The sequence below is a fragment of the Musa acuminata genome, unplaced genomic scaffold (assembly GCF_036884655.1).
Source record: "Musa acuminata AAA Group cultivar baxijiao unplaced genomic scaffold, Cavendish_Baxijiao_AAA HiC_scaffold_1138, whole genome shotgun sequence".
In the NCBI taxonomy this organism is placed as follows: domain Eukaryota; kingdom Viridiplantae; phylum Streptophyta; class Magnoliopsida; order Zingiberales; family Musaceae; genus Musa; species Musa acuminata.
The window spans coordinates 3780448-3786447 of NW_027021350.1; positions in this window are offsets into that span (position 1 = coordinate 3780448).

Consider the following 6000-nt stretch of genomic DNA (forward strand, 5'->3'; position numbering starts at 1 on the left):
ATAAGTAAGTATAGTAAGCAATTAAATTAGTAAGCAATAGTAATAAAGAGCATAAAAGGAAATGCATGTTGAATTTATAGTGGTTCGATCATCGCGACCTATGTCCACTCCTGATTCCTCCTCTGTCGAGGCCATCGGCTTTTACTAACGATCTCCTTTTCAATGGGCAAAGACCAACTACCCTTGTTACAACTCTTTTCTACTTTTCAGAAGCTTAGAAGAAAACATTTACAACTCTCTTTTACAAGTAATCCTCACACCTCCCTTAGAATGATTGTACTTTGGACAAAAAGGACAAAACTCAAAATTTCTAAAATTTAGATGGGCAAAATTATCCTTTTATGCAAACACCTAATTCTCCTTCCCTACCTGTTGTGTTGCGATCACTACCACCTCATAGGCAAAGATTGGTGCGAAGATTGGTGCATAAAAATCTAATTCCCATATTTTCACAAAAAGGTTTCATCGTCATACGAAGATTGGTGCGCAAAAACCTGTGAAACCGAAAACTACGCATATCATAAAGTTGTGTTATCTAAGAAGATCGTATATCTCTGAATTTCTATCGATATATAGGAGAGGATGAAGGATGTCAACTGTCCTCCTCTTTAGAGCTGATCCACACGATAAGGGCTGCGAAAACGCTCCTTGAATCGTTACCCAAATCTCCACATACCCTAAATAGGGGTTATTGGCTGAGAAGGAGAAGGAGAGAGGAGAATAGGAAGTGGCAACAAAAAAGGCCTAGCCTATGACCCTTTGGTTCTCTCCTATTTAGAGGCCCCCTATCAACTTAACCTTAATGGATTCTACCCTATTAGGTACTAGATCTTTATCAAACTACCCAAGCCTCTTAAATTGGTATGTTTGTACCCAATAATCTCATATTATCTCTTATTAGATCTCATCTATAGGATTCAATGATTCAAGGGCTTATTGGATATCCAATAAGATAAGAGCTCTAATGGATATCTTATATTCGAACCTCTACTCATCGCAACACCTACCATATGTGTGTAACTCTCTAGGCCCAATATCGAGTTGGTCATGAGTCATACTTATCATAATTCCTTCTAGCTTAGTGGATTATTATCTCTATAATAATTTACTCGACTCATCGACTACAGACGTACTATGTCATTACACCACAATCCCCGGATGATATAGGAGAATCTAATCCTTTGGGCCTATCTATCCTCAGTTACTTGTACCTATAGTCTCTCATCCATCTAATATCCTAGAGATCGTATACCGGGTATGGTGCTGTCAGGCCCACACTAGTTTCTACTCGAGTCTTGCTCTAATCGGATTCTCTCAAAGAACTCTTTCTCTCTCAATCTGAATGACCGCGACGAGGGATTTGTTTGAGTGAGAACATATGAGATATTTCTCTCATTACATAAAGAGAGGATGATCATCTATAGTTCTCGTAAAGTTGGTTGTCACTCCCGATGATGGGTTGTGCTAGATCTGAAACTTTCAGGCCTATAAGTTCGGTATCAAATAGTAAAGTACTCATACAGGACATCCTTGGTGTCTCAAGTCCAAGGATCAGATACACTATTGAGATGACAGAATCTTTGTCTGATAATGAGGTATGATAGAATCGCTATTTGACAACGAGGTATCATCAATCATCCAAAATTCTGTAAGTGGATCAATTAGTGAACTCATTCTCCAATGAGCACCTGTGTGGTATCCCTAGTATCCCCATATGAATAATTATGAGACCAACTGCCTTCATCATATGGATAGGTATACAACACACTAGTCCATTCAATTATCTCGATGTTCCTCTCGAGTGACCTATAACCGGGATTATTTAGGGTCTATGTTTAAAGGCAAATCGGTCTCAATATCATGTTCTAATCATGATCTGATTCACATTACAAAGATCCATGGACATCACAATATATGCAACATGTAAGATAAAATGATAAAATATCAAATAATATATTAAACAAAAAGAGTGCATATCATATCACACATGTTATCACTCACGTGATTGGCTTGCAAGGCATCTAAAACTAGCACCTTGCCACATGAGCTGGGTTATCCCTGACCACATAGGTTGAGTCGTATATAGCTACATGGGTTGGGTCTTGCTTAGCCACATGAATTGGGTCATACATGATGAGTTATACCTAGTTATTTTTTTTATTAAAAATAACTCAAATCCATGAATTAAAGGATTTCAATTCTTGATCTTAAATTTAAAACTAACTAAATCATAAAAATTCATATATAATTCTTGAAATATAGATATATCTAATTAAATAAATTAAAACTATTATATTAATCCAAAAATTTAAAAAAAAATTACTTAAGCTTAAGAGACCATTATAAGTCAACTAATCATTTTAACATCACAAATCAATTATCATTATTTATTTATTATAAAATTTTAAAATTAAAATATTATTATGCATAATAAAATTATAACAATTCTAATATCAAAGATTTCAAAATATGAATCAATAATTATTAGAAAAGAATGAAAGATCATACCTCTTCTCGAGAATCCTCACTTCAATGAATCCTCTCCTCGATCATTCCATTGCCCAGCTTGGTAAGGAATAAAGGAAAACGAGCCTCCTTTATACAGGAGAAGATGAGCTTTCTCTGAAAGATAAATAATAATTTAATTTTTAATTTAATTTTATTTTACATTCACATACGAAATATAATATTTATTTCTTATGATTCATACAAAAAATAGAATATAAACTATTTACTTCTTAAAAATCACATTATCCATTAGGAAATAAATTAATTAATAATTTAGTTGATTGAAAATTTTTTAACTAGTCCATATGATTAAGAAAATCAATTTTAATTATTTTCTTAATCATACTATATAAATAAGAAAGTTATTAATTTAAAATAATATATTATTTTTATATGTATATATATAAATATATATATAATGAGGTTGGAAAGACAAGTGAGGGACAGAGGAAGTCACATGGATCAGTAGGCTGTCGCTGTGGAGTGGCCAACTCAACATTTGCCCAACGTGACAAGTTGGGGACATGACAGTTGAGTTCGATCCATTGTTCTGTAGCTGTACATACTTGCAAAAAACCAGATATCCACCATGTAAGCTGGCTGGCCATGAGAGACAAAACAAGAGCAGAGGAATGGAAGTATCAGTTGATGCTCCATAGTCTCTCCCGCTTGATGTGATTTGGTAGATTACTAGATGTAATCTGGATCGTCCGTTTGAATCGATCCTAAATACTCTCTTCCGTAATTCTGTTTTCCACAAATTTATGATAAAAAATAAAATTATTAAAATTATTATTCTTTGATTGGGTGATAGCATTTGAGATCTTTGGAGATATGTTCAAGTCTATAAATTCCTTAAAATAAAAAATTATAAATCCTCCAAATAAAAAAAATCCTTGATGGAATCCTTCAAACGAAAAATTAACTTATGGGATCTTTTCGGATATATACTATTAGTGAACAAATGTGTCGTGGCTGGTGAGTCAGCATAGTCTAGTCCATGGGTCGATGTCGGGAGTCTTCTGTCGGCTGAGTTGGATGCCGAGGTCGATCGGGCACTCACGACGGGGTGCTGATCAACGTTCCTTGGTGTGTTGATCCGGGCGCTGTGTATGCCGAGCTGCATCTCTCCTTCTCCGGGGTGGTTGGCAGCTCGTCTTCGCGGGGTGGCCGCGCCCTCGGGAAGGGGTGCTGGTTGGTGTTGGTCAGGATTCGGGCCGGTTGGCTATTCTCCTTCATGCACTGGACGACGATTCTCGAGTAGTTGGCAGCTTGCCTTCGTGAGGTGGTCGCGTTTTCCTGCAAAAATGGCCCTCGTCGGGATCACCCAACGAGGCCCCTTCGATGAGCAAGTCAGTTGAGTGAATGATTGATTTTTTGTCCTCTCTTGCCAGATGCTGGCTAGAGGTCTTTATATTACTGTACGTGGGTCAATCGTACGCAGGTTGGCGTGGTGGACGTGCCGAGCAGTGCCTTAGTACGGATTCTGACTTGGCGTTTCTTGGGGGCGGCATCGTCTCGGGGTTCCCGAGGCCGAGCGGTGCCTTAGTATGGATTCTGACCTAGCATGTCTTAGGGGCCAAAATATGGCGTATCACTTCCCCCCCTGTCAAGGCGTGTCACGGGGGCCTTAACGGGCTAGGAGGCATGCTTGGGTTGGAGGGATATTGATCGCTTAGGAGGGGAAACAGAATTGACTTGTCGGGGGGGGGGGGGGGGGGAGAGAGGGGGGCGGGGTGGGGCGATTAGAGGGGCAATGCCCTGTGCCTCAGGCAGGATTGATTCTGCGAATTGAGCTGTCGGGGCCTATTGTGCTTGGTGGGTCGGATAACCAGTTTAGCGCAGGTCGGAGTTATAGACCCCGATTTTGTGAGTTGACGAGCGGACCGAGGTAACCCGATTAGAGCTGCGAGTCATGGATCGACGTGGAGCGACTTGGGCGTCGGATTGGGAGGGGCGTCGGGTTGGTTGCGAGGTGTGACTTAGGCGTTAGGTTGTTCGAGATGTAGCTCAAGCATCAAATCGACCGCAAGGTATGACTCGGGCGTTAGGTTGTTCGAGATTCGCTGAGGCATGGCTCAGGCGTTGGATTGGCTGAGGTGCGCTAAGGCGTGGCTCGGGCATTGGATTGGCCGAGATGTATGGCTCGGGCGTTCAATGGCCGAGGTGCGTGGCTCAGACGCTGGATTTGGCCAAGATGCGACTCGAGTGTTTGATGGCCGAGGTGCGTGGCTCGGACGTTGGATTTGGCCGAGATGCGACTCAGGCGTTGGATTTGCCGAGATGCGACTCGGACGTTGGATTTGGTCAAGATGCGACTCGGACATTGGATTGGCCGAGATGTGGCTCGGGCGTTAGATTGGCCAAGTGGATAGATTCAGCTCTGAATAGGACTTAGGGACCGAATAAGTTCAGTTCCGAATCAAGTTTAGGGACCGAGTTTGTGTGATTCGGAACCGAGTTTGTGAGCTCGGCTCCGAATTGAATCTGGGGACCGAGTTTATGAGCTTGGCTTCAAATTGAGTCTGGGGACCAAGTTTATGAGCTTGGCTCCGAATTGAGTTTGGGGACCGAGTTGTGAGCTCGGCTCCAAATTGAATCTGGGGACCGAGTTGTGAGCTCGGCTCCAAATAGAATCTAGGGACCGAGTTGTGAGCTTGGCTCCGAATTAAATCTGGGGACTGAGTTGTGAGCTTGTTCCGAATTGAATCTGGTGACCGAGTTGTGAGCTTGGCTCCGAATTGAATATGGGGATCGAGTTGTGAGCTCGGCTCCGAATTGAATATGGGGACTGAGTTGTGAGCTCAGCTTCGAATAGAATCTGGGGATCGAGTTGTGAGCTCGGCTCCGAATTGAATTTGGGGACCGAGTTGTGAGCTTGGCTCTGAATTGGATCTGATGAGTCGCTAGTCGGGAGCGATCTGGAGAGGCTCGGGCAAGAGCTGGGCCGACGAGCCGCAGGTCAGGAACCAATCTGGAGAGGCTCGGGCAAGAGTTGGGCCGGCAAGCCACAGGTCGGGAACCGATCTAGAGAGGCTCGGGCAAGAGCTAGGCCGATGGGCCGTAGGTTGGGAACCGATCTGGAGAGGCTTGGGCAAGAGCTGGGCCGACGGGTCGCAAGTGGGGAACCGATCTGGAGAGGCTCGGGCAAGAGCTGGGCTGACGGGCCGCAGGTCAAGAAACGATCTGGAGAGGCTCGAGTAAGAGCTGGGCCGGCGAACCACAGGTCGGGAACCGATCTGGAGAGGCTCGGGCAAGAGTTGGGCCGACATGCCGTAGGTTGGGAATCGATCTGGAGAGCTTGTGGACCTCTTGTTGCGCGAGTGGCTTTTCGGCGGGAGATTTTGGATGATGAGGCATCTTTCGATGGGTCCCCTGGGACATGGAGTTGCTTCTCGGGGTTCCTCAAGATAGCGCCCAAGGTGACCTTTTCATATGAAGTCCTTGCTTTGATTCTGGAGGTCATGACAATCTTCCGTGTCATGGTCGTAG